This window comes from Rhea pennata, chromosome 24, assembly GCF_028389875.1.
Source record: "Rhea pennata isolate bPtePen1 chromosome 24, bPtePen1.pri, whole genome shotgun sequence".
Classification (NCBI taxonomy): Eukaryota; Metazoa; Chordata; class Aves; order Rheiformes; family Rheidae; genus Rhea; species Rhea pennata.
The window spans coordinates 1,991,885-2,017,953 of NC_084686.1; the positions used below are offsets into that span (position 1 = coordinate 1,991,885).

A 26,069-nucleotide genomic window follows, 5' to 3' on the forward strand; every position below is an offset into this window, starting at 1 on the left:
TACAGATAAGAAGCTTAAAAAAATAAATAAAGAAGAAAAGAAAAAAAGTCATCCCAGGGAAGGGGGAAAAAAAACACCCACCAACCCCCAAGCTCCCCAGACAGAATACTCAAACTTGGCTTCGCACCAGCTGTGACTGATAGGATAAACAGTAACCAAATTGCTAGGAGGCAAGACAATGCAGGGTATATTCTCCTCTAGAGAATCTCCTGGAAACCTAGCAAGAACTCACTACAGCAAATACAAAATACCTAATTCATGTTTGAGGACAGGACAGTGGTTCAGTTCTTCTACAGATGAAAAGCTATGCAGAGGGTGATTGAATTACATTCACACTCCAGCAACTTTTTGTAATGTAACTCCAGAATGCCCAAGTATCTCTACAGTACTTTGCTGGAGACAATAGTTTCTGAGCAAGAAAGGGTTTGCTTAAACTATTCTAATTACACAGATCAGTAAATACGCAAAGAAATACTCAGCATCTCCACTGAACCATCCACACTTGTCCCAAAACAGGTTCGGTATCTGCATCCACCTGCACGCAGAAAGGAGATACTTTGTTAAGTTCGTACGGCAAGAACGCATCCAAATTCCTTGATAAGCTCAGAATTTTACCAATGTCTCATGAACTCCACCCTAGAAGTCATTCACATCAACATTTCATTCCTGTGCAGTGAGCTGGTAAAGCTGCAACAGTTAGTGCCCAGTTACGTTCCCACCCACTACAGAGGAGCATTCCTGGGATTTTGTCTACCTTAGTTTCTAAAAGGATCTGAAAAGTTTTCCCCAGGACTCTAATCTGTACTGAAAAGAGTTAGGTATTTCACGTAAAATCGGAATCTGGAGCAAGGAGAGCAGTATGGCGCCAGACTGTGTGTGTCACCCACACCTTGAGAAGTGAAAAGTTTGCTCCTTGTTGTTTTAAAGACAGCTCATTAGCTTTTGAATTGATCTGCTTGAAGAGACAATCCCATAAAGCAACAGCAGACTCAGAGTTCTCCTCAAAGGGCTTCACATTCATGAACAGCACCGTGTGCAAATCACTCAAAAAAAAAAAAAAAAAAAGTTTAATTTGTTTCAGATTGGAAGAAAGTTGAGGAATAACCATTCATTCTTACATGTCCAGAAAATGCATGCCAGAAAGGATACTGCTCCTAAAGCAATTGCTGTTTTCAAAGCATGAAGTCAGAGTTGTCCAAAGAGAGACTGCCAAAAGTTGGCTTAAAACTGGATACTGAACCATTCAGCTCCTTCTCAAAAAGAGTCCTTCCAATTGCATTTGAGTTTTGCTTTCCCAAATACTACAGCCAATCTGCTATCAACCAACTCCTCTGCCAGAAAGTTTAGTTGCCTTATTACTGATAATTAGTCTGCTTTAGGTAGCTTGGAGTGTTTTCCACAGTTACCTCAGTTTTAAAAAACACACCACGGCTAGGTTTCCTTTTACTGGAAAATAACATCTGATATAAGGGTTATACCTGGCATCAGGAGCAGCTTATACGAGTGAGTGCTGATGCTGTTCTTCCCGGGCATCCACAATCTTTGCCTTGCTGTATTTCTTTTTTTAATCTCTGAAGTTTATAAATTATGCAAGTCAGACAAAGAACATTTTAGCTGAACATTTGTACTTCAAAAAGTAAGTGAAATGGCAGTGTTAAGGACTAAACCTCTCTTGGTTACTTACAAGAAATGGACCGTGCTCCTTACAATCAGATCAGCTTTGGACAGAGAGAGATTAGGTGCTCTTTTCTCATCTGTTCGCTAGTGGACCAGATTGTGTCTTCAACTTGCAATGCCTTCTCTGTGTTCTAGGCATCAAATCAGATGGGACAAAGCAGAGCTCTCCATCTCGCATTCCACCTTCTGTAACCTAGGTCCAGATTTAGTAAAATTACATGAGCAATGTATAGGAATAAAATCTCTTGTCGTTATTTTTTCTTGTATCTTTTCTAGTCTGTCATGAACTCAGATACCCACCATTTTATCTTATTTAAATGCCAATAGCAGATCATGGTCACTAGTTATCTAACAGTGGAACTACAGACAAAACAAGCCTGGCTCGAGTAAATGGATTTCTACTAGTTAGTGACAAATGATATAGAAAGGAGATGCAGTTCCTTTCCCCTCTCATCCCCAACATGAATTTTACTGGTTACTAAATTAGTATCTTGAAACTGATTTTAACATACAGAGGGAAAAAAAAATCTTTAGTTTTCCTAATGAGCATATGATTTAAGCATATGACCAGTACGTGATTCCTTTTTCAAAATAGATAAGCAGTGTCACAACAAAACATTGTATATGGATTAATTCTAGGATCTCAGACAAGTGTAACTTGTTTAAGACCATTCCTTAGAAGGACAGCTGAATAAAAAGCCTCATAATTGTCTGGTTAAGAACAAAGCAGTTTGTTTATTTTTCCATGGGCGGATGTGGAACATCAGAGGAAGAAAATAAGACTGAGAATTGAAACAGTTGTTTCTACACAATTTATTTTTGTATCCATGTAAGTAGTCTGATGGCAAGATCCATCTTCCTCCTCAACAGAAAACAGATTCCTTTCCATCTCTGTAACAACTACAGTACACAAACACCAACTACAATTCTAAGGCTAGATGCCTCTTGTGTCCTTCTGGTATTTGAAGGATGAAGTGTGCACAGATAATCCCTCCTTGTTCCATTATCAGGAGACATTCATACCCGCTCTAACACTGGTATGAAGACTGTGCGCTTAACAGTGGTGTATTCCAGACACAGTCCTAAACTCTTGTTAACCTTCTGCTTCCCAGGAAACAACAGAAGTAAGTGTGAGCAGAGCCACAGGCTACTCAAGTTAACACTGGAGTATGAAACCACATGCACAAACATAAATGTCACAGGTGCTAAAGTATTTTAGTTTACAAGCACTTCCCTTCCACTATTTCCAATCCAATTACAGGAAAGAATCCTGTAAAAGCCAAGAATCTTTATGCTGGCTAGTATGTCTGCCACTATCAAGAGGAAACACGGTGTGACTGCTGTTAGTATCTGCACAGCTTTTAGGTTCTGAGGAACAGCTCCTGCAAGATGAACCTGACTCAAAGCAGATTTACTTTTCAAACTCTAGCCTGCAGTTTTTCCTGAAAAACAGATCTGTTGCACTACAGAATCACTTCTTCTCAAACATGGCACCAAGGATATAAATTTATCTTCTGTACACATAAAGTGGTTAAAATACAAATGCTGCTTGGAATATTCCTGCTCATAGCTTCAGTGGCTGAGAAAGTGGATGAAGTAAATACAGGTCACTTTAAACAATATGTATCCAAGATGAAGAAAGGAAGAGAGTAAAAGTATGCAAAACAGCTCCTAAGCAAAGCTATTGTTATTCCACATGCTACCACTGGGCTTCTCAATCAAGTCCCAGCAGAGTTTGTAGAGTCCCTGCTGAGCAGGCCTCAGACCACTGGCATAATTGGGTGTATCCAATATTTGCTAGGCTCAAAACTTAAAGAGCAGCAAACACATTCCAGACAGACAGGAATCCAAACCGACTTTTGTACAAATAGAGCCCTTAACGATATGGCTGATTCTCTCTTGTTCTGGATTCTCCTTGGTTATTTACTTGAAATGACTATCAAGAATGCCTTTGGTGCAGTCTAATGTCCTTTAACACCTCTCCCTGTGCAGCCAAACACAGGATGACAGGGAACTAGACTCATGCTGCTCATGCTGACTGGTAATACAACACAGCGCTTTTGCTACAGCAGTTTTGATGGAAAAGAAATTAACAGGTCAAGATTGTTGATTATGAAAACTGAGCCTAAGCCATAGCTAATCACCAAAGAGTCAGCCTTATACTAAAACCATAAATGTTTTGTAAAACAGGACCTATCTGATCTGTGCTAAAAGCATTGCAACTCTATCAAAGTACCTGATCACAATTTAATCTCAAAGTGATAATCTTACGGAGGCAAAAACAGCCTGGTCAAGCCACACGCATTTATCTATCATTTATTTCTTCTAGCTTTGCACTCACCTACACTCAAATTCTTTGTTCCGTCTCACTCTGCCCCCTCCAGAACTGCTCTTTACAGGAGGATAATATCCGAGCAATTTGGCACATGAAGTTCGCTGCCTGTCACAAACACCACGATCCTTCTGTGTTCTGCAGGAAACTTCTGTACAACACCAGTACACTTCTCTGCCCATTCTGCTCTCTGAAGTAGGCTATTGTCATTCTCTGTGCTACTCCAAGTCTTTCCTAGGATGCTGTGTTTGTTTCCATAGTAATGTTAGTTGCTTACACTCCTCCTCCATTGATTTACACCAACGAATGCCTCTGCCTTGGCTAAACTTTATCTCCTCAGCATAATAAAATCAGCACGAAAAACAAGTCTGCAAGTGTCTTGAGTACTGAAATGATGCAAGAGGCCTGTGGTGTCCTTAACGAAGCTGCCTTATAATTTTATTTAGCAACTGATTACTACATTTGAATAAAGACAGTAAGAATCCAGCTTAAAGCTTTCCTAAGAAGTAGAGTTTACTTTTAAATAGTTATGCCTTACATGTAGAAAAAGAAAGAACAGTTATCAGTTATCTTCCAATAACTTCTGAAAATTCAGTTCAGTCCCAGCAACAATTTTTGCCCAGTCTGATTGCAAAAGTTTGAAGATAGTGGTAATATACTTCAATGTAAAGAGCAAAATATACCAGAGCAGCATCCAAGACTTTCAGAACACAGGAGCTTAAATTAATGGTCACAGGCAGAGTTTCTCTAAAGAACACTTCCTCTTTCAGGCTCCATGCAAAATCTCAAACCTGAAATCCCTATTTAGATTTGCAAAGGCACCTGCTAGCCACTGATTTCACACTGAGCACCCAATGTCAATATCTATTTGATGTCCCCTTTGCACTTTCAAAAATGGTACCTTTTTATAGAGATGTGTTCCCTAAACAGAAAAATAGGAATCGTCAAAAAGAACTACACAGACTAGAGCTGCAGCTAAGCTCTTTAGGGCAAGAACTGTTTTTTCTGTTCCACATTCAAAGAGCACTTAGCCCAACAGTATCCTAGTCCATAATTGTGGCCTGTACACGCTATCACAAAATGGAATACAGCCAGGTCCAGGTGTTGGCTTCTAACAGTACATACTACAAGCTTTTGAAGTATAAGTAGGCAAGGTTAATCCCTAAAATAATATGTATCCAGCAAAAGGCTCCTCCTGCTCCCTGTTGGCTAATGACTGGAAGATACCCTGAAGCACAAGGATTTATCAGTCTTCTAAAACTGTGTGTATTAATTTCCATATTAATCCTATTAAACTCTCACCAGTATAACTTTTTTTTTAAATCTGTATTTGATTAGAGATATATGTCTTTTTCTCCCTCCTCTTTTTTTCTTTTTCTTTTTTTGAACAAATAGTACGTTTTGATCTGGGAAAGGAGTGGTAATACCACTGGACAACTGAAAGAGCATTTTCAGTTCAACACTTGTTGCAAAACTCTAGGATCTAACTAAGCTTTAAAGCCCAAACAGTAAATGGAAGTGTTTCTCTAAGCATAAGTTTCCTACTTAAACTATCCTTTCCCTTCCCTTCCTCCCTTTGCTTACAGCCAATTATGCTTTTTATTATCAAAAATTTGAAGGAATATTAATGCAATCAGTCCTGGCTTACAGAACAGAAGCATGATGCTGTTAGGCTGTAAATCTGCAATGCTAACATTAATAAAATTCTGTTTATCGCTACTGCTTTAGAACAGTGCTTTGTAGGACATTTTCTGTGTGGCTGAGATGACACTTTGAACTTACTGACATTTAGCTAGAAGAATTTTTAATAGAATCTGTTTCCTGACTGCTCTGCCAGCTCAAAGAAGAAAATGCCAAACAAATGAATTCCAGGTGAAGAATTCATTTCAGTTTACATCATATTAATACTGCTTTTCCCAGCAAGGTTAACATTTGTATTTGTTTTAATACAGCAATTTCTCCCAGCTCACTCTTCTCTTCAAAACCTGGCAGAGCCAGCAAACATCCCTAATACGCTGATGCCGTTTAGCAGTGCAGGTGAACAGCTAGATGCTAGCACAGACTAAGATAAGAGCTCTGTAGGAACAACATAAATTCAACTTTCACCATGTATTTGGTAACCAGAAACAAGCAAGACAAAGGAAATGTATTTCTGGCTAGTGCAAAGGGAAAAATAATTAGCCAGCCAATTCCACACAACATTTATGCGGGTGTATAGCAACTGCTTAATCATCTTACTGTCCTAGGATGTCCATTGTCAGTGTAGTAGTGAATACACCAGACATCTGAGTCTACACTAATTCTTTCCAATCTCTGCATGTACAGCTTTAAGCTAATTACTCACAGCCACATTAACTCTTCACTCTACCAGTATCTCACTGAAATCAATTAGATGCCAATGCAATAAAGGCTTTATCACTGTCTTTCCTGTTTCAACTCTCTGACTATAAATGAGGACTGTACTGTCTTTTTCTTAGCTTGTCTTGCCAGTTTAGCATGTAAATGGGGTCTGTATTTCCATATATATGTAAAAAATATACATATATGAACCACACCTAGCAATACAGTAGCTAGGGGCTGATGTATTTTGGTTGACCACATCTTATTACTACCTACTATGTTTGTAATGCAAACATAGTAAGATAGGAACTACACAGTGAAAGAAAGGAGGGAAGAGAGGGCTGAAGGAGATTGCTGGGATGGAGCATTTTGACCCAGATGGCCACACTGACCTATGTGGAAACACCCAAGGATTCTCCACTGAATAGCTTTCCTCTCCTGTGCTACTTTCCGGAGTATGAAATAACAGCATAAGAACACCATTATATGCTACACAGCAGCAGAACAGCAAACGCAGAAGAAATAAATGTCCTTTGAGAATACAAGAATAAAAATATTCCCAAGTTGGAAGGAAGGAGGAGTTAAAAAAGGATGGGAGCAATATAAAAGACACAGACACACACAGAGAAAGAGAGAAAGAACGTGTGAGCACGCACGAGCAAGCAAGATAATCAATACAGAGGGTTGCTGAAAAGAGTAAACTTAAGTATCACTGTACTGACATGATTAAAAACAGCAAAAAATTGTGTACCACTAAAAAACCTTTTAGATTCACCATTACCATTATTAATTGCTCTTTACTATAAAATGTCCCCAGTGAACAGTGAGATGGAGCACAGGCAAATGCTTAAGGCTCCCAGACACATTATACTGCCTTTTATCTCCATCTTCAAGAGCCAGTATTTGTTTTTACAACCAAAGTCTCAGTATTTCATTTCTTAACCATACCCAGATCCACAGCTATGCAAATAATCACTAGCAACATTAGTCACAGATTCACACAGTTGTACCAGCCTGTTAGCTGCATTTGGCTCAGACTGAAACAGCTGATCAGTAAGGTATGAAAAGAGCTCTCCAGAGAGGACAGGAATGAGGGGTGTCTCTCTCTCTCCCATTTGAGGATGATGAACTATGTAAAAACTAAGTGGGTTCAATAAAGCTGTCGCAGGGTACCAATGACTTCCATTACCAATCTTCTTTAAAGCCAAAATGACAGCAGCTAGTATCAGTGGATGGCTAACTGAGTCCCTCCTGCAATAAAGCCAGGTCTTGGGGTTCAAGCAGTTTCAATCCCTACCCTAGAACTATGCTATATGACCTAAATGTCTCCAGAGATGTTTCCAGTGATCTACAGAGAAGGGACCTATTTTATGGAGACGGCTGTGAGGACAGACATATATGGAAGCAATTACTCGATCATTAAAACAAGGGGAGGTAGGTAACTAAAACAAGCATTGGAGATCTTTATGCAGGAGCTGTACTTCACCATATATCCATTTCATATCCAGCAGCAACAGGCCTTCTGATCTACCACATTAACCAAAAAAAAAAAAAAAAAAAAACTTTACTAGCTGCAAAGGATGGATAGTAATCCTGCATAAATAACTGACCTGTACCATTCAACATCAGAAAAAGCTATGCTGGAATTCTTTGCTAGAGATCCTACACGAGTTGCTGTATTCTACACCTAAGTTTTGTGCTAACTGTTGGAGAAACATCAGAAGTCTTAAATTAAACGAACAAAAAAGCTTCTTGGCAGCAGAATTAAGTCAAACAGGAGTAAATCTACTTTAAAGTTAGGAAGTAAAAATTTCCCTTCTAATGTAAGCTAAAGCAGATATACTTGTTTGAGACTTGAACCAACACAACACGAATATCACACCTGAAGATTAAACAACAATATAAGCTCTGCATTCCCTGAGCGGTGCATTCTAGCCCTTGAGAAGCCCTTAAAAGGCATCTGCTTTGTATTCTATAAAACTCGTAATAGTACGACTTAACGTTACAGGTCAGCAAGATACAGTTGGGCCCTAGTCAGCATACATACGAAGACTAGCAGTTTGAAAACTAGCGTTCTAAAGGTTATATACATGCTTAAGAGCTTGCATGAAACTGAAACACTATTTCTAACAAGGCGAGGCCTGTTCCTCAGTACTGACAGCTTTTTACAGCACATTTACAGAGTAATACAATAATAACGCTCAGTTCACGGGGCTACAATCTAGGAGTAGTTCCCAACTCCAAAAGTAGTCCACTTGAAACCAAATGGAGATGACACTAGTCTAAGGGAAAAACAGAGTACACTACGGTCCTCTTTTTTTTTTCCGATTAGAAATATTATCATTAAAAACTTCCAGAGCCAAGCAGCACTGGCTGACATCTTTACTGAGAATATATTTTGCTCAGCTCTCTACTATAGATAAGGATCTTCTGGGCAGTTAGCGCAGCAGCTGTCTCCCACTGAGAGTCGCAATTAGAATGTCTCCACTGCATGCATATAATTGGCCAGTACGGATGAGACAATAATCTCTTTGGAAAGGCCTTCAGAAACTTAAGTGCATAATATGCATTTCACGGTGGGCAACGTAGAAGTTATTTTAGAAGATACCAAAGAAATGCTTTTATCACTTTTTTTCCTAAGACAGAAATAATATTTATCTAGCTTGTTTGTTTGACTGAACAATAAAAGGCAAATGCACTTACTTCTTCGGGATGGGTTTTTTTTAAATGCAAAACAGACAGTGGCATAAAATTACACCAACTAAGGTTCATCCACTACTGAAACACCGTGTACTTATCCATGGGCGCCACTGTGTGATGAAAACTGCTGCTGACTGGCTGGATGACACTGCTACGGAAAGAGAAGTATTAACCTGCAATATGTAGCACCACCTAGAATAAGCCACAAGAGGGAGTGTGCAGCCTATGGCACAGGAGAGAGGACAGCCTTATATGTAGACTGCTGCGAGAGAAAATCCATTATTAATTAATAAGCACTATTAATTGTGGCTAATTCTGCCTCTAACATATAAAGGTACAGTAATCTCATCCGTAGGTTGCAATCAGCAATTATGAGAGTAATACTCAAGAACCAAAAGGGAAAATAAACCCCAAAGCTGCATATCCCCTACAGTTGCACATCCCCTTGATTAGCAGAGGAAATAAACACTTCAGAAAGGGGAACACTGTTAATGTCACTTCCACAAATAACTTTGTTTTCTAGTACAGCTCCTTTTTTGTTGTTGTTGATGGTGCTTCAGCCAACTGCTTATCCTGCAGGTCCCTAATTCCCTCAGACACCAAGACATCTGGGTGACACGTCATAAAACACTGAGAAAACGTCAGACTTGCTACCATTTAATTTTGCACATAGAAGTCACCTACTCACAGATGATGCCACTCAGATTCTACATGAGAAAACCAACTGTCTTAATTTCAGTAAGTTTAAACCTAACAGTCTTTTGTCTACAATTACTTCTGCTGTTTTGCTAGTCAGTCACTCGTAACATACGTGCATTGCATTTGGACAAGACTCACTATCTGCACAAAAGGGGTTCTCATTTTGTTCCGTCACACGTCCCTGTCTTTGTAAACTGGGATCAGAATTAATACGACACAGACTGTAACTAAAGAAAATCAAACATTTCCTTTAATATCTGCATGGTGTAAAGCAGTACAGAACTTAAAGCAAATGCCATTACCGTTTAAGCAAGCTACTAGCTTCCATTCCTCAATGCAAGCAGCATGCAGTTTTCTTTCACCTCTATGCATCACGGATTCATCAAATCACACCTGTAAACTTCAACCTCGAACAAAGCCTGGGGAGATCCTTCTACTGAAAGGCCTCTCGAGTGCTTCCAAAATACTCTCTGCTTCAGAAATGACCTAGTTCAGCAGCTAAGGCTCTCTGTTATGCTTCATTTCAATAATGAAGCTTTAGATTCTAGATCATCAGTACACAGGTGATGAAATGATCAGAGCTTTCTTGTCTTCTCAGATGACAACATGACGACCTCACTGATATTTCATTTAGACTGCTTCCTATTCTGGAAAGAGCACATGCCTCAAATGCATTTCTGCACTCCTCTATGATAAAGGAATACTAAGAGGAAGTCCCTTCAACTTCCAGGCTGTTTCCACCAAATATTTTCATTATCATCTTCTCACTTCCTCTCATTCCATTGCTAATTGCAATCTTGCTCTCTTTTGCCCCGACAGAAGTTAAGTTCTTCAAGAATATCACTCTTATTACTGTTGCTACATTACCAACGCACATCAAGGTTTTACCACTGCAGTCAAGGACAAGCATATACTTTTATCCACCATAATTTAAACAGAGGTTTGTCTCAATGAGACAGCAGAAGATTAATAGTCAAGGGATGGCAAAAAAAAAATCTATTTACATTTCTACTTAATTTTTCTTACATTTCTGTTTTCCACCATTTCAAAATCCCTTCATGTAGAAGGATGAACTGACATCAAAACTAAGCCAGTGCAATGGAGAAGTAATAACTTGCTCCCACTGAAAGTAACAGGTTCTACATGTCTACTGCCATCAGAAAGCTTTAAAACTTTCAGAGTAAGAGAGCAGGGTCTGCAAGCTTTCTGGCTCAACTACCTCTGCCAAACCCCAAATATAAGACAAATCACCACAAGCTATTCTTCAAACTTTGCTTAGAATGCCACTATCAAATATGGTTCCACCTACAGGATGGCAAATTATCCATGGGCCTCAATTTCAGAACAGCTTTTCTATGTATCCATTAATACTGCTCCTCTTTGTACTCCAGACAGCAAATGTTGAATTCCTATGATTTTAACCAGAAGTCCTGCACTTCTAGATGGCTTTTCTTTTTTTAAATTAAAAAAAAAAAAACTGTTCTGTAGTTCAGTGATGAGATAAAAAAGCGTGTTTTTTTTTGTTTGTTTGTTTGTTTTTTTAAGTTTGCCTTCCCTCCCCCTCTTTAGATATATTTTTATCCTTCATGGGCTTTTTGCAAGATTTGAAAACAAGACCTAGTTGTAGCTTATAAAAAAAAAAGCACAAGATAGCTAGTAAGAATACACTATTAGTGTCACTATTATGTGTCACAAACTAATCATCTCATCTGGGATCTGACACATGAACTTTGCAGCTCTTTGGGCTATCAACACACAAGTTTTGTAAAACCTCGTCTTCTATGTCATCAGCTCTGCTTCAGTGAATGCATTATTTTTCAGATTCTTGCAATCTTTCTAACTTTGGTAACCAAACGCAAGCTTCCCAGTTATCCCTCCCTTCCCATTCCACCTAAGATTGATTCCCCTGTGATTAACTATGCCAATATTATGGGTTCTAAGATATAAATCTGGAAAAAAATGAAAAAAATAACTTACTGTTCATTCACCACTGCATCCAAACTGTAACTTTCACATGAAAACAAGACTAAGAAGAGTTTTGAATTTTTCCTTACAAGGACAATCTCATTGCCTGATGCCTTAAGTCACACAGATTTAATTGCTGTATAGGTGAAAAAAGTTACTTTAAAACTCCCACCCAACCTGCCTGGCTGTATCTTGTGATTGAGTATTTTAAAAGGTTAAGTAGCAGACAACTGATCTACACTGTTCATCTGTAGAAATCAGACTGAACCTGTGTTAAAGGCTACTGCTCTGAATGTTACAGAGGTTTAAAAAGCTTCTTTAATGCCTCATTTCCCAGGAGGGCAGTTATGCAGTATCATACCCTACAAGTCAGTTTTCAAACAGTGTCAGAGCATAAACAACAAGGATCTTAACAAAAAGAAGAAAAAAAAGGGAGAAAAGAATTACCATATCTCTCCTTCCTCCTCAGAAACTCACTTCTTATCCTAATTATGGTACTTACAAAAATACAGAAAAGAGGAGAGGGGAATTCAGCAGCAGAAAACTGCTGGGACTGGCCTCCCCAATCTGCACTACACAACTGCTCCTGCCTGCCACTTCTGTGTTTTTTCTTCCTGCATGCTTTATTAGGAACAGATGGAGCCCATGACTAGTGTATTACCAGTCCCTCTACACAGCTGCACAACTCTGAAATCGCAGAAACAGCAATCTTCTGAATAAATTTCTCCCACCACTAACAACTGCTTTCTTTTCTGTAATGAAGACCATAGTGAGTCTGGAAAGCATTCTTCCAGTGTCAAGGGTCATGGTTGGATTTAGTTTGAACCACAGTGTATTTCTGTATTCTACAATGAAATCCCATGGACACGTGCCAGATGACTTCCCCCATGCTCAGAAGTCACAATGAAAAGAAGCTAGTATACAGTCTGCAAGAAGCATGGGGATGACAGGCTCAGAAGCAGACCAGAGAAGTAAAATATGCCCTTCTTATCTGGCAGTCACTTGAGTGAAATGAAAAACATGTCCAATAATCCTAAATTGTTCCTGTTCTGCTTAGGTCAATCAAATAAGGGATATATACCCAGCAGCAGAAGTTTCAAGAACAGAAATTGAGGTTGCAGTGCTTTGGGTCCTTAAAGCAAATCAGCAAGCTCTCTCTGCCTAATAGCCTTATCTTGCACATAGTAACTCCCAGTGGCACTGCAGCAGACCTTCGCTAAGAACCAGCAACACAGATCTGTATTCGCAACACAACAACAAAAAAAAATACCTGGTGGAACTACAGCTCCCCATTCACTGGTGTATCTGCTTGTTAGTTGTTCTTTGCTATATTCAAAAACCCAGGTAACGCAGGCATCTACTTATACTGCCCTATATCCATGGCCATACTCAGGTTTACAAATATCTCCATGAAGCTGGTACTCTGCAACCCATCCCTATCTAGCACTGGGAAATAAGTTTCACATCCTTCTGAGATTGAGAACTTTGAAAAAAATTAATCTATGAAGGCCTAATGCCAAAACAGAATTTGCTAGAAAAAACTCCCACTAACTTTAATAGCCTCTAGATAAATATTTATGGATAACTATTATTATCAGTTAAAATAATGTGTCAGTTATCTGGAAGGTATCCCCATAGCTCTCAATCCCCTCTTTGATGGTCTAGTACAAGTCAAATTCTGTCCAGAAGACTCCACTACATGGAATTTCCTTGAAAGCAGTTATGCAGTGGAGGAGGTAGGCAAGTTGATAACACATACAAAGGGAAACAGGGATGACTCTCTCACTCATTATTAACTGGGACGAAATCTGAACTCAAGCATCATAAAAGGAAAAGCAAAGTACCAAAACCAAACACTCCAAATTCAACAGCAGTCACAAACAGAGACTAGAACCTCAATTTTGTTCCTATTGTCTATGCGTCAAAACAGACTGCATTCCAGAGGAAAAAAAAAGGCAATCTATGTCAGTCTGAAAATACAGCAATGCAAAAAGCCACATCACAGAAATAGCAGTGCCTATACAAAGAGGTCTGTGAAATACCAAAGACTTATTATAATGCAGCATTCACGACCTCTCATCTGAGAACAATCCTTTCACAGGACCTCAGGAGTGGAAAGATTTACTGTCTTACTTGCTGACTGAACATCAAAAGTGCTTCAAAAATATCACGTTTCTGCCAGAGCAACACCACCTTCTTCATCTTCACCTCGGAGTAAAACAGATACCCTAAAGCAGAAATGAGATAAAGGCTCATTTTAAACATAGGACAACACTCTGAAACAAGGATTTCAGGGGCTATATTTACCTGAGAAAGGAGAGGAATAGCTGATGAGTGCCCCACACGGCCCAGTTAATGAGCTCCAGACAGGAAAAGGTAATTTATAGTTTTGTCTCTTGCTCTGCATCATTTGCTAGGATGAGTGAAGCTTTAAGGTTTAAATCTCACTCCTCCTCTGTTGTCCTTTTGGCTCCCATTACATTGAAGCAGAATCCCACACTGATAAATCATTTTGCAATAATGCAAAAGCTCCTCCATTAAGGAAGTGCTAATTTAAAAACCAATTTCCTATAGAGGCAGTACCCTACTTGTTTCCATTCTCACCAGACCACGGAGTGTTTTTTGATCTTCAGAGAAGCAGAGATGGAAGAAGAGACACAGCTAAAACTGAAATTCAGTAGATGAAGATGCAAATATACTGCAAATGTTTTAAAACAAGCAGTTCTGTGAGGAATGGAACAAAGCCTTGTTGTCAGCAGATTATGTTTCAATCCTACATGGATTTTCTGATATACAAAATAAGGAGCAAGCACAAGCTGCAGCTTTTCTCTCAATGGGGAGAGTAAGCCTCTCCCTTGCATAAAGCTTGTTGGAACACAGTATATTTGAGATATTTATCTCCTTATCAAAACTGGTTAAAATAGGTCAGCATGTTAAAAAGTGACTGGAGGGAACTGGAACAAGCATCCAAATGCATTACTTCTGTAAGAAATAAGGTTAAAAACTCTACAGGGACAGAAAAAAAAGCACAAACCAAAAATCTGCATTACTGCATTTGTACACTATGTACATTTTAACAGGGCTCCTCACAGAAAGACTGGATATTACTTTACATGATGCAGAATCAAGGGTTCAAGTGACACATCTCAAAGGAGAAACCAAGAATAAGGAAGGAAGGAGAGGGAGGTTTTTTTTTTTTTTTTTTTTTTTTTTTTTTTTTTTTTGAGTGACTTGAGGTGGTGAGCAGCTATCTGTCAGTGAAAATATTAACTGCTAATGCTGCCAACAAAACCTCTGAGAAAAGTTGTTCAGCTCACCCCCCCACCGGTTGCTTTGGAACAACCAAAGCTCATCTAGTACATAAATATTTCTCTATTACATTATTTATTTTTAAACGAATGTCTCAGTACAAGAATTACTCTGCTCTCTCTCCTCTTGCACAAATTGCATAGTGCATATGCTGCATTGAGGCTTGGCCAAATAACTGATGTTCACAACTGAGCTCTCTCTCAAATTAATGTCAAAGATCTTAATCATCGCCCCTCCCTCTCCTCAAATTAAACAGTTAACGCAGCAAAGCTATCTGCAGCAGAAATGCTGCCTTATCAGAAAACAAAAGAAAATCTGTTGCACAGAAATTAGCATAGCTGGCAATCAACTATGGAAGTAAGAGTAAGCCTCTAATACCTTAAGACTTCATCGGTCCATTTATTCTGTGACACTTCAAGGAACAAAAGAAAAAAAATTCCCTGTGAAACAACTGATGAATATTTTGGCTTTACTCATGCTTGTGAAGGTCTTTAAAAGATTTTCCTTTGATCAAATGATTCTGCATCTCAATTTTCCTCTTTAATTATTGCTATTCGGTTACAGAGCTGGGGAGGAGGGAAGAGGGAGGACATGGTAACTGACAAAGAGACATAAATGAAGAAATTAAAAGAAACATTTCCCAGTAAGGTTGTTCTCAAATCTAAAGCACCTATGTTTCTTGATGGATATCCAAAGATTCCCTGCCTCCCTAAAAGACCTTTATTGACTTTGCCCTTTATTCATCTGCATCTGATCCAGTCACAGCTTGTCTATATTCCACCTCAGAGACCTGAAGCACTGTCCTTCCATGAGACAGAATCACTTCACCAATAAAACCTGGAAGACATTTCACCTTCAGAGCTGTGGCCCCCATATATGAAGAGCTAGAACATTTGTTTACATGAATTGGTGCATTCACGTCCACTTCAGTAGAGCTGCTTCAATTTACGACGGTAGAAAATAAGCCCACTGTCACATCAGCTTGTACTCAGGAACTGACTGTTCAAGCTATCTATTATAGGAAGAAAGCAGGAGCACGAGAGGTAGCATCCTGTGACTACTCTATTCCCACATTCATCTCATCTGGCTCCGCTCTTAATCAGGCTGCCCTCTTAAACCTTTTGCATCTTTTGTGCTCCTGAAAGCTAGTCACCACTGGAACCATACAGAAGACTGGGCTTATCTCCTAGTGACATGTCCCAGTATGCTTTACTAAGACTCAGGATCTGTAATGCCTGAAAAACAGTGTAAAGCACTATACATTTTGACATTCCCCCTTTTTTTAAGCCTGTACAGAAAAAAAAACCAAAAAAAAAACCTCACACAAAATGAGGCTGGCTCAACTAAGTAGCTGGATCTTATGTGCAACCTGCACTCATATTTATATATTACTGAAAAAAAATATAAATATTAATATATATATTTTTCAAACTTAACCGCATCTCCTACAGCAGTTATGGTTCTGAAAAGAAATATTACTTTACAATATTATATGAACAAGCTGAAGTCCTGCAACAAGTCCAGGAATATGGAGAAAAAAAATCTGCCACTGAGTCATCTCTGGCATACTCAAGAGAAGTGGAAGCAGCAGCAAGATAATGCCATGAACTTCACACACTATGTCACCTGGCTGATGTACATTTCCATTTTAGCAAGCTTTGTTTGGCAGCTCAGCCAGCTAGTGTCTTAGTAGACAAGCGCTTAGCCAGAGGCACAGCAAGCATCCCTAACAGCAGGATGTCCAACGCCAGCAGGAACTCCGTTTTGCTAACGGGAAGGTAGGTTTCAATCCTAAGAACAAACCTGCTTTGCCTATCTTGGTGCGTACTGTATTTTCAATATATGTAAGTTACCACCATAAATCCCTGGAGCCTACTTGTGCTCCATCCTGCTCCACTAAATCAGATATAAAACAATGCTTTGATAGAGTTTCCTGGAAATTATCCGGTTTCATTCAGCAGAAATCAGTAATATGCAGCAGACAACGCAACCAAGTTATGAAAGTGAACGGATTATGTTAGCTACGTATGTGCTGCTAAAGCTGGGCTGCCTTATATTCACTGTACATTTGCCCCCTGAATTTTAAAGTGCTTTGAGGCTCCAGTTAGGAGCTTACAGTAGGAAAGATGTCTGAAACCAATGACAAAAAACCTTTATAGGATCCACTTAAAGGTAATGACAACCAGTATTCTTAAAGATATTAACAGAATCCAACTATTTATAACTCTGCATGTGTGTTAGAAGTGTTAATGCAAACTGAAATCACAAAATGACTGTGATTTGCTTTCAAGGGCCCTTTATTTCTTTCACAATGTACAACAAAAGCAGTAAAGCAAGCCATGCTTCATGCGAACATGAATCTCTACTGAATTTTCACTGGAGCCTGGCGGCCAGCCCAGCCTTCCTCCACCAACCACATCACCACCTGCTAGAGAAAATGCAGATATCCACCCACTCCCCCAAATCAGACTCCAAAATAGCGAGTGAGTTCCAAAGACCTGAACAGCAAATACCCTGCCAGTTGTACCCTCCTCCTACTACCTGCAACATTTAGGAACATGCCAAGTTTCCCACAATGGTCACCCTGAATATGGATGTAACTCACAACGGCATAACAGTTTGCAAGGATCAGCACTGGCCTCCTGTGGGAGGTTTAGGGCTGAGATCCTAGTTCACTCTGTTGCCCTCTGAGCTCTACATATTTCCAAGAGGGAAACTCAAAGGGATAGGAATACTTTACTACACTAAGCTTACAGTACTAGCTATCTCATTCTCCAAAATTCAGGATCTATGTCCCAACTTACTTACTCAGGCCACTTATGGTACAACAGGAAAGAGATTCAAGAGTGCAGAGTTGCTTATGAGTCATCTACTAAGACAAGGTGATACACATCTCAGTTCTCCCATCTTTTATCTCCATCTGATCTCCCTTCCGCCAGCATTTTGACATACGCCTGCTGTCCATGCCTGTGCTGCTTCAGGATACTACGATTAGTAGTATTGTGTTTCATGTGAAAAACATTCCTCAGCTTTCCAAAATAATCACCTGTTAAAAGAAATATTCCAAGAGGGTGAGGGAGCATTGAAAATGCAAGAAGTCCTATATTGTGCGATGTTCAAAAGCTTCCTGCCAAATCCCTCTATAAGATGACTTCCCTGCAAGAAGTCCAACAGGTCTCAACACATGTTCTAGCTAGTAGTCTTATAGAATAAAAATGTTCTCATGCTATATCCCATGTATTCAGGCATCATCTACATTGCAGAGATTTTTCTGTAGTTAACCTACAGTCTCCGGGGGGGGGAGGGGGGTGGGGGGGGAGTGGAACTTAAGGAGGTTAGTGTGTTCAGCATAAAAAGAAAAAAAAAATAGCAGAGACTTCTCAATTTAAAAGGCATTAGCTATGAAACACCATCACTTGTTTAAAAACAAAAAACAAAGACACCCACACACAAACAACCCACCCTTCTTCAGCTACAAAGAAAGATTTGGAACATGTGCTTTTTGGGTCCACCACTAAATGCCACAAGGTTATGTACAGAATCGCAGCACAGGCATGGACAGCAGGCGTATGTCAGAAGTGCTGGCGGAGGGGAGAGCAGATGGAGATAAAAGATGGGAGAACTGAGACGTGTATCACCTTGTCTTAGTAGAAGACTCATAAGCAACTCTGCACTCTTGAATATCTTCCCGTTGTACCCTAAGTTGTCTAAGTAAGTTGGGACATACATCCTGAATTTTGGAAACACAACTGATACACTTCTAAGAAAGCAGAGTGGAGTTATGACCGTTATTTCAGAACCTGTTCGTGAGCCTCCAATGCTGACCAAGTCTTTCCACTCTTGCCCTTCACCATCATTTGAGACCCCTCTATATATAGGAAAACGTAAGATAAGCCTATGTAATAGCCAATTTTAAAAACTGTCCTCTCCTCACTTAATGAAAAGCAAAAGATTTCAGTATATAGGACAGAAAGAAAAAGGAGGGGGGGGAAAACAAGGAAAACAAAAATACCTACTTCTCATTTAATTCCACCCAGTAACTCCACTAATCATCACTGAGCTATGTGACACAAGCCTATCCGTCATATATACTCCAGTATGTTAGCATAACTAAAGCACCCAGAGAACGAGGCATGAAGAAAGAAGCTATAAACAAGAGCACTCAGGTCACTGCAGTAAATCACAGCCCTTAATTTCATGTGAAAGAGGGGAATGTTAGACTAACACAGGACCCTCAAAGAGTCCTTTGTTGAGGCAAGGCCTGTGTATAAATAAGTTCCCGAAGAAGCCCAAAGAAAGGAGGTTTAGAAAGGAAAATGCCTCTAGATTATTTGCCTTATTTTAATCACCTTTTTAGAGAGTAAAGAAACCAATAAGCAAGCACTGATAAAGCTGACAATTAACTTTACTCCTAAGCACGTATGAGTAACCACTTCATTTGCAGGGTCTCAACAGCAAAGAGTTCCTCCAAAGAATCCTGCCACACCTTTAAAATCACAAGAACATAGGGGGAAATGCACTAAATCTTTCTACCTTTAACAGTGAGGATCACATGATTACTAGTCAGATGATCAATATAGTTTAAAATCCCAGCCTTGCTACTCCATCAGATATATCCCTAATTAGCCAAAAATTAGACAATTAGACAACTGCTGCACACTGCACTTCTGCAGTATTTTAGGTTGTTGGTTATTCACCCCCGATACACCCAATACTGATAGCAAGTTTTTTTACAGCACTGCATATCTTGTCATATGTAAGAATTACCAGCTTTAGCAAGTTTAGTTCAAAAACCTCCATGTGAATGCCTGTGATCAATTGGAGAATGTTACCAAAGATCTCCAGACAGCACTGTTCGTGAAAAGTGACATCTCTTGACACTTGACCATGACCTTCTCATTACTTAACTGAGAAAGCCCTGAAAGGTCATATTTGACCGAAGAGTAACCCAAGCAGCACAGCTGGAACTTCCCCAACATCAGTGCTGTGTCCTCCACTGAACCACAGCTATTGAAGTATGTTTGAAAAAGAGCCTTCAGACCAAAACAGCCCAAAAAATCAAGCGCATTAGGATAGAGCTGAAATTATTTAAAACTTTATGGCAAAATACCATATCGGAAATTAGTGGAGGGATCATTAGAACAAATGGTTTAGTTTTTTACCGTTCATTAATGCAAGCAATTGAGAAGGGAAAAAATTTCCTTTCCTGGGCAGTAATTACGCTACATGCAGAATTGATACATGCTTTTCTTCTGTCAAGAATTGCAACAAAGACAGCAATATGTACTGTCCCCAATGAGCTCTTCCAAAGTAGATTTCACATCTGACAGCTTTTTTTTTCTCTTTTTTTCCTAAAAAGGAATAGTCGTGTGAGAATGGGAACATTTCTAATAAGAACTGAATTACCCTATTCTCTGGCAGATCGTGCTGATGTCTATAATTAAAGGCCTTCAAAATGATGCAGCAGTTTTCTAAAATTGAATCCTACATTAATTATATCATCACAAGCAGATACTGCGTTGTTATGTATTATAAATGGAACTGTTATCAGCACATGACACGACTGGTCATTAAACCACGCAGGAGAAAAGTAGCTGCACTTGTATTCCATATGCACCATCCTCTGTTTCTTTCAAAAGGTAAAGAGTGCATGTTCAGAGGGTAGTCATAAGTCTATTAAAAATCATTTAATTATAAGCTTAGATTGTTTGTTAATGGATATGTCAGACTGCAAATCAAACCCGTAGGATATGCTCAGCTACTCTTCAGCCCCTCTCAGACATGCTGCCAAACGCTTGTGTTAACAGTATGATACAGCAATGCTTTCCCAACTGAACCGTTAGCCTCTAGAAAAGCTTTCGCCCTTAAGCTACCGTAACTGCCTGCTGCTTCAGGAATGAATTCCATTGTCAAGCCTTAAGAATGACATCATATAGTTACATAAACATTTGCTCTGTTGAAAGGGCATCATCTGCAGATGACAAGCAGCCTCCTTCCAAAATTCCACCACTTCCTTGCTTGCCCAAAGACAGTAACAAAATGGTGGTGCAGAAATAAAAATGCATTTTAGCCCTTTATAAACACCTCAGATGTAGCCAGGCCCTTTTCCCAGCCACACCTCTCCCACTGCAATTCCTTTTCTCTTTAACAAAGAGGCCAGTATTAACACACAAAACATTAAAACATAGTGTTTCTCTGCAGAATGAAGGAAGTTCCTTTGCTTCAATATAGACTGCAGTCCTAAAAGATCATCTCCAGTCCAGGATTAACTCCTTAGAGCAGGTGCCAGGGAATTTCACAAGTTTGAGTTCCTTGGCATGGTATGGTGGGGAGTAAAATTTTCTAGAAGAGCACATTAATAACAGGATTGCTGTGATTGTAGTTATATCCCTGAGGCAGAAAGTAAATAGATGGGCTAACTTGATTCAAACTGCAGGTCCTAGTCAGACTCTGCAACACCTCCTTCTAGAAGAGAGATCAGTGTTTGCAGAGCTGCTGGACTGTGTTTTCCACAGTAACATTTGTGCTGAGAGTAGTAAGCAAACTACACAATCTCCCATTAAAAAAGAAGTTGTTTGTACAAATACAAATGCTACAATTTATACTTCCACATGGCTCTACAGTTCCTTTATTAGAAATCACACCTCTGTAAACCCAACTGTTTTTTTTTTTTTTTTTTTTTTTTTTTTTTTTTTTTTTTTAATTTACAAATGTTTCCCCATCACCACTGTGGCTGCATCCAGCCCTGGAGCTGAGAAGAGACATGCAATCTACCTACACAGTATACCTACACTACAGCGGAAGTGCCCAACTGCACCACTGTAAGTGAACTATTTCCATACCAGGGAACATGGGCAGTGGAAGTACAGCAGCATGGGAGCAGCTTGTGCTGCCAACCTGGCAATTACTCAAGGTCCCTCACAAGCTCCAGCTAATCACTTATTTGTTGCATGAGAACAGTCACTCCTAGATGAGGTGTTCCTCAGTGAAGCTGAGGAGGAGAGTTAATACAAGCAAACCTTGACACAGACACTGGAAATATGATACACCATTACCTCTGTCTTTGCAGTTGCCAGTAATTACTAGTACACATCTAATACTGTTTTTCAAATGTCTCTTTTCCCTCAGTTACCAAGACCTGTACACTCAGTTACAAAAAATAATTAAGTTTGATTATAGTTGTTTTTCAACCAATTTGAAAAACCACATTTCAATTCATTTAACCAAAGCAACACACAAAAGACTTGGTGCATCTCAAACCCCTTTCTACACCTTTGGCAATGGAAATATGCCAAAAAAAGAGCTTCTCTTCCGCAAATCACGTTTTCTTGCATTTTGTTCAGTAACAGTAAAGATACTTTTCTTGATCCCTGTAATATGGGTCAGTAAAAGCGTAAGTAGCAATCTCTGCACTGCAAAGTCACTGTCAATGTTACCTCAGATATACTGAAAATAACTGATGTATCTTGAATCACAAAAACTTGCCTAGGAAAGAAAATGCAGAGAGAGCTTATGAGAACACGGGATTTTTTTTTTTTCTTCAAGTGGCTGAGAAAAGCAAACAGGACATTGAAATTGCTTAACACAGCTTCCTCAACAGTCGTAAAGCAATCAATAAAATCTAAAAGTTATGCCGTTCACTTCACTGGAAACACAGGCTAAAGGGCTGTGACACAGAATTGAGGTACCCAGTCTTAACAACTTCATGTAAGAAGTAACAGACTGCACATGCCATTAACCCACATACTAGCTAAAATACCCATCACAGAGGTTTCCCATGCACCTTTAACAAACTAAAAGGCACAAACATCAATTAAAATGGCTCCAAATGTAGCCCACAGTAACTCGGTCATGTTGGAGCCAAAAGACACTGTCCTCCAGCAACAGGCCAGAGAGCAGTCAGTAGTATTTATGGATATTCGGGAAACAGAGTAAGATCCTGAACCACAGAACAGGAATAGTTCTGGAATCTGCTACTATGAAAGAGAATTTCATCTGGAAAAAACAGTCCTTCTTTCACAGAGTTCCTTCAAGCAAATGTTTCACTTAATCAGAAACAATGCTCATACGCAACTTACAAGGAGAAATATCCATGTTGCACTATTCACTTAAAAAGAAGCACCTAGCCAGTTGTCCATTAAAGTTAAGAAGGCTTCTGCTTGCTTGCTCTTTACTTCTTACTACATTGTATGCGACAGTGAATTTAAATCAATATGCTAACTGGCAGTGTACCAATATATGATTGATAAGAGCAGAAGCAAATTAATCGGCAATAGTCTTTCTTTCAATCTGTTTTACATTGTTCTAAGGTCCATTATCAAGTTACCCTAACATATCATAGACTTCCAATCAATAGGAAGTCATACAGACCACATACTTCCATCTAATTACCAATAGGCCCTTGCTGAGTAACATAAGGAACAGAGAAATATAATACATCCCTCTGATTACTGAGCTTCATTACAAACATTTAGCCAAATACATCAGCTAAGTGGTCTCATCTCCAAATGTGGAAGGAAGACCTGCGTATTTCACTGATGAAATCTGAAAACATACTGTGATGTCCTTTTCATTCCCAAGAAGGGATCATCTCCGTATTTATCATTTTTATGTGCTTTATGATCAGCTATGTCAAAGTTAATCAAAGCTACAGCAAGAGATATAATAAATAGTGAATCATGGCATTTGTGTTGAATTATCAAGTGCATTTCACAACAGAATAATGACTACACTTTCACAAACAAACTAGCCTTTGAAGATACTAACTCAGAAGCATGATGAAAAGCTTCATTTTGAAATATCAACAACGCACGTTAAACTTATTTATTATAAACAGCTTTATTATAAACATTATAAGCAGTTTACAGGATATTAAGTAAACCTACTACTGTTGCTATTTAAGACTGCAAAGGACATTAACACGTTTTAGTAAATACAAACAGATGAAAACTGCTTTGCACTACAGGGTAGTTCAGTGTTATCCAGAACTTGCTCTTTAGCTGTGGCACAAAGTAACAGTCTGCTGTTCTTGTAATAAGGCACTGCAAACTTGTGGAGCCTGTAACTGGTCAAATCCTCACTAGAAGCAAGTTCAGTAGCATGAAGTTATGGGCCTTTATACTCTATTTTAATAAGCACAATAGCCCTTAAAATAAGCTACAGCTAGAATTAAAACACAAGCACTATCTTCATATTAAACAAAGTGAATTGGCAGAATTAGAAGAGAATGAGATATGAATGGCTGGCCTATTTAAGCAACACAATAAAAAACAATATTATCAACAGCAGAATCAATTCTGCAGAACATGTTCTTGCTGTACAGACTGTTCATGATTGGTTTTGCCACAATGGACAAACCAAACATATTTGCCTCAAAATTAACAAACATCTACCCTCAACCATACAAAAACCACCAAGAAAACTGTGTGCTAACAAAAGCCAACTCTTACAGACAAGGACTAGAACTGGCCTAATTACAGATCAAAAACTGCGTGTTCTGTAAGAAGCAGAATTAGAATGCAACTGTTGTGTATGCAGAAGTGTTAGAACTGGAACAAGCTTGTTATTAAGGAACCGAAACAATACTTACTTGTTTTACTAAAAACAACAACAAAATCATGTTCCTCCTAACCATCCAGAGGGAGAGCTGAACAGACAGTCTGGAAAACTATCTTTCAAAAGACCACAGGGAACAGATTACACATGGCTTAAGCATCTAATCCACTTCTAATTTCTGCAGGTCAATATAAACAAGACTGAAGTACGTGTTAGATAAAAGTCTTATGAAATTTTCATGTAAGACAATATAGAGTTACATAAATAAAAGTTCCTCTAAATAAAACCATTTCCTAAGTGGTAAATTTCACAAAGCCAGAGTGTTTTAAACAGAAGCTGTGGAATAATCTTAGCTAAAGAGCATAAACATTGACGACAACTGATAACAATTTCTATATAAACAGGTGTTTAGACATACAGACCTCTGTACTTATATTACACTGAATTTTTAATATCTGTAGGAGTCTATGAGCACAAGAGAAAAGGACAAGCAGGGAAACCCGGACTCCCCACTGCAGGAAGAAATAACGCTGAGTAGGTAAACAGTTCCAGGAGAAGCAAAAAGAGATGACTGACAGATTAAATAAGTCAAGCCGGCACAGATTTCAAGGCAAACAGGAATTGTATTATGTCTCCTCTGACTTCTAACATATTTTACCCAAGTCTACCACATGACAGAAATATATTGAACTACTTTAGTTAACCGATTACTAAATCGCAAGATCTGATCACAAGAGCAGCAATGGTGAAAGTCAACAATGCATAATGTAGGAATGAAAAGACCCAGTTAGAAGAATCCCTGATCTAGCACTACAGCATGACACATTTCATTCGTTCCCAGCCATCCCTGAAAAACAGATCTCAAGTCAGTCTCTGCTGTTTCTTGCAGTCTATCCCAATGCCTAACCATTGCAGTTAGAATAAATCAGCAGTTTACAGCACTGGCCCTGCTTACACAGTGCCCAGGAATAATCAGTGAACTGGATCACTAGACTGCCTGAACATGCTATCTTTCTTTTTAAAAGTAGCTCGCACAGTAGAGTCAGAACTTCATTATGGTCAGGAAATAATCTTTTTTCTCAAAGTCATCTCAAAATGTTGTGGTGAGAAGGCAGTGACAAACATATTAAAATCTTTCCATCTTTAGCTCATCATCATTTGTAGTTCTTTTTAAGAGTCTAGAAATCAAATTGTTCAAGGGATTATATACTTGACAGAGTAAGCTGATGTCAATCCATTATGGATTAGAAAATGTCCATCTCCTTCCCTTGTCTTTTTGACACAACTATTTATCACTGTGCTCAGTTCACTTTTAGCGTGCCACCTGTCTCCTCTAAAAGGTCTGAATAACATATGCAGTTCCACATGCAATCATCAGCAGAAGATACATGCCCATGGAAGTATTTCATCATTAGTGTATTAATGTAAAAAAAAAAAAAATAAATAAAGCAAGCTGCACTTGGTTTGGTTTACAGCAATTGATCAATGGATT

General features: G+C 39.0%; 1 protein-coding gene across 7 annotated transcripts in view; it reads right to left on the bottom strand.

Annotated features, from left to right (window-relative positions):
• NCAM1 (neural cell adhesion molecule 1) overlaps window positions 1–26,069 on the bottom strand; it is a 142,188-nt gene that overhangs the window by 82,303 nt on the left and 33,816 nt on the right. The gene's annotated exons all lie outside the window — the stretch shown is intronic.